The sequence below is a fragment of the Cupressus sempervirens genome, chromosome 1 (assembly GCF_028749045.1).
Source record: "Cupressus sempervirens isolate cs-2001-9-10 chromosome 1, ASM2874904v1, whole genome shotgun sequence".
NCBI classification, from domain to species: Eukaryota; Viridiplantae; Streptophyta; class Pinopsida; order Cupressales; family Cupressaceae; genus Cupressus; species Cupressus sempervirens.
Window position 1 is genome coordinate 637,968,616 of NC_143118.1, and position 4,341 is coordinate 637,972,956.

The following is a 4,341-nucleotide window of genomic DNA, read 5'->3' on the forward strand; positions in this document are numbered from 1 at the left end:
ATATTGTTCTTGTTGAAGTTGAGGAAAGCTAACTCCGAAGATGCCCAACATCACCTGCATGCGAGACCTGTCAAAGAGAAGCCAAGAAGGGGAAGAGCATGGAGCAAGGGAAAAACCCTAAACGGACATGAGAGCCACCATGAATGCAAACACAATAAAAATGTATTTAAAATATACACAATGCCTTATGATATGTGATATGATATATTTTATACAATGAGGGAGAGCCCGTTTATAAAGAGCTCATGGAAGCTTGTAGAACAAGCTAGAAGGTGGTAGAAGATAAGATTGACAACTAGAAGGGAACAAACTCCCGCGTTGTCAACAACTAACCACTACATGCATTAAATACTAAATATTAAATAAATGCATTAACCTAAGTAAGCTTAAGCAATAGAATAAATAATTAAATATTAATTATTTACTCTAACACCCCCCCTTAAGTGCAACTTAGGGAAATGCCTTAAGCTTACAAAACTAAGATGAATGCATAATGGGTCCTGACAACGAGGCCATGTTAGGTACCCATGTACAATGCAAGAAGAATGCAACCTCTGTAAGTGGGGAAAGAGAGAAAACCACATGGGAAAAACCCTACCCCAAAAAGAGGTAAGAACCTAGTGAAGCATTGAAGAAGTCTCCAACTAGGGAAATTTGTCCCCTAAAATAGGAACAAGAAGTGATCATGAAGAAGCAGCATCACTGAAGCATGAAGAAGCCACAAAATCTGCCAAGCTGCTGATCTGAAGAACCTCCATGGAAGAAGAAGGCATGAACCAAGCATGTCTATATGGTAGATGATCCATCTCACCGAAATGCATAGGTAGCCAGCCACTGTAATCGCCTTGTATATAGGATCAACCACTAAATACATAGTTCACACTATCAAACCATCGAACCACGGATGCATTAGAACAACAACATAATCCCCCCTTAATGTAGATGGGGTGTGATGACAGGCAACTGAGAAAGTGGGCCAAAGTCTCTTGCAGATGAACCAAGAACGAGGAGAGAGGAAAAGAGGTACAGACACCGATAAAGACATGGTCAAACTGACTCTACATGGGGCTAATGTCGTGGAAGGGACACTCACTTGACAAAGGGAGAATGCCTAAAATAGTAAACAATAACCCCCCCATGGTGCTTTATGAAAATAGTATAAGTACAACTAACTCAAAACAACGTTCATGATTCCCGGAATGCAAAAGTGGCACTTTATCTCAGTGCAAAATAATAAAGTGCTTCAAAATGATAGCTACAATGATCAAAACTAAAAATGAGCTGAACCAAAAGAAATTAAAGCTGAAAAAAGCAAACCATGCCAGGAAAACGATCCTCGAGCCTAAAACAGTCAAAATATCCACCATAGAGAAAAAAATGCCAAAACTATGATAGAAAGATCAGAGGCCAAAAATGAAGAAAAAGGACTACATTTCTGAAAATTACACAGAACTAGCTTTCCAGAAATATAAATTTTTCAAAAAACAAGCATGGGACTCAAAAGATATGCATGCCGGAGTCAAAAATAGGACTTCGGACTTTGACTGAAAAAATAGGCAATAAAAATGCATCAAAACCAAAAAAATGCCTACACAAAAGTCTCCGTCTTGGAACCAGCTTTTCGGTGCTTCTTTCAGATCGAAAAAACACCTCCGTATGCAAAAGTTATGGCCAAAAAACCATAAGTAGGTCCAAAAGAGAACTTGAAGGAGAGGGCAAGCAAGGATGGTGATGCAGCGCTGACGTCAGCAAGTCAGCCGATTAAATTTGATGGCCTATGGCCCATTGCGGTAAAAAGAGCCACTTGGCGGACAGGCTGACATGACAGGGGCCACGTAGCAATGTGCCACGTGGCACCCGTGACACGTGTCAGGCACGGACTGGGCTGCTCACTGGGCGAAAAAGGCCACGCTGTCGCTGACTTGTCAAAATGCTGCAGATGTGACCGCTACCAACTGTGCAGACGTGACCACTGCCAACTGTGTAGACATGGACCGGTGGAGCCTGGCGGCAGCGGAGATTTCGGGCAGAGCGGAGGGCACAGGAGTCTGCACGGGCGGAGCAGAGTGGCGGGGGCCGCGAAAAACCAGGAGGCACGGCCAGTACGGAGCCGCCTCAAGAGTGGCACGTGGGCGGCCTCGCGGTGGCCGCTGGCTGGTGCCGCGGTGACATGCTCTGCGCAAATTTTTTTAATTTTTTTAAAACGCTGAATCGTCCGTACATCCGTACGAACCCCTGCAACCAAAATTTTTTTGCCTCCCGGAGCTCTGTCTCCAAAATTGATAAGTTTTATATGAATCCTGACTGCAAACGGCCTTCCGGATCCAATGGTGATGTCCGTTCGGTCCCAAAGTGCTCCGAAAAATTGCTGATCCCCTGATTTGAAAAAAAAATGCACAAACAAACTAGGGTTTGTGACTTCAAATCACGGCTTCAAAATTTTTTCAACGAAGCAGTAGTAGGAAGGCTCTGATACCATGTTGAAATTGAGGAAAGCCAACTCCGAAGATGCCCGAGATCACCTACATGCGAGACCTATCAAAGAGAAGCCAAGAAGGGGAAGAGCATGGAGCAAGGGAAAAACCTTAAACAGACATGAGAGCCACCATGAGTGCAAACACAATGAAAATGTATTTACAATATACACAATGCCTTATGATATGTGATATGATATATTTTATACAATGAGGGAGAGCCCGCTCATAAAGAGCTCATGGAAGCTTGTAGAACAAGCTAGAAGGTGGTAGAAGATAAGATTGACAACTAGAAGGGAACAAACTCCCGTGTTGTCAACAACTAACCACTACATGCATTAAATACTAAATATTAAATAAATGCATTAACCTAAGTAAGCTTAAGCAATAGAATTATATTTTTATGATCAAACCTAATATTACATTCTAGCCATTGTATAAATATTGATATCATTTAGTCAAGGTTGACCTAACTATCATATATAAATCCCCTAATCAAGGTGGCATTATAGTGGAATGTTCTAAAGTCCTCTAACAAGGCATGTGTTAATAGGGTGATTAAATCCATTAACAAGGGTACACCCGATATCTTTTTTTGTAACATTTAATAGGATTTGTTCCTAACAGAGCTCAATTTAGAAGAGTAAAAATGTGGTGATATATTACTAGTGCCTTTTCCCAAATTATGATTTCATGTTAAATCTTAGTATCAACTTGTGTAGATTTCATTTGTGATGATTTACTGTTAATAATTTACATTTAGCAAGCTTATTATAATTAGGATAGCGGACTAGTAGTCGATGTTACTAATAATCCCTTATAGAGGTCAAGCTATTGAATACTTAGATCTAGACTAGATGAAGTATTTCAAAATTGAATTGGTACATATGGACCTTGGATAACTAATTCACTCCCACCTGTAATGTCCCCTTTTCAAATAATTAAAAAAATAATAATCTTTGCTAAGGCAGGCAGGCCCAAGAAAATGAAGTTTCGGAAAAAGGGGTTTAATCTTTGGAAACTGTTGGACTAATAAATGAAAATTATTATTAAAATATGTTTCATTAAACTCTCTTGGATGTGAGTTACGGTTATACCCTCTTTTAAGGGGTTTGGAGGCATTTTGGGTGGATTCCAGAACTTGATTTTGCTCATTTCTTTGTTATTCTTCAGAGGTTGCCAAACCTGTGGAGAAGGAGACCCAAGAACGGGAGTTTACAGGTTTCTAGGGAGACCCAAGAACGGGAGTTTGCAGGTTTCCAGGAAGGCTAAGGATGGGAGTTTGAATCCATTCCATGTGCATGCTCATACAGAGTTTGCCTTTATGCTGAACAGTGCAGATTTGTGGGTTTTCGGGTGTGCTTTTTTGTATGAGTTTGGTGTTTTCAGTTGAGTATTTCATATCAGTTTGGGTTGCTGTTGTATTTCAGACTTTAAGGTGCTAAAATAAAGCTGAATATATGTATTGGGACGTGATAAAACTTCTGAGATAAATTATTAGTGTTTTTGTAGTGTTTTCGGGCATTTTTGTGTTAATTTCGGGAGCCCGATGAGCATAGTTTTTGTCCTACATTTCAGAACTGTTGTGCAATGGCTATACAGATCTGGAAATTTCATTTTTTAGGCTGTTATGCTACTGAAATTCTGTAAAAATGTCCACTTTCAGATTTATTAATAATAGGTGAAGCTGTGAAGCTTTTGGCACAATTTCTGGCATACCCGATTAGGGGTTTCTTGAGAAATTTGGTGGATCTTTGTGATATTAGTTTTTTGATCTTGAAAATCTGATTAGAGGTTGAAAATATCATACAAAATCAGAAAAGGGACATTTCACCACCCCTCCACATGCTAGTTATTCTACACATTC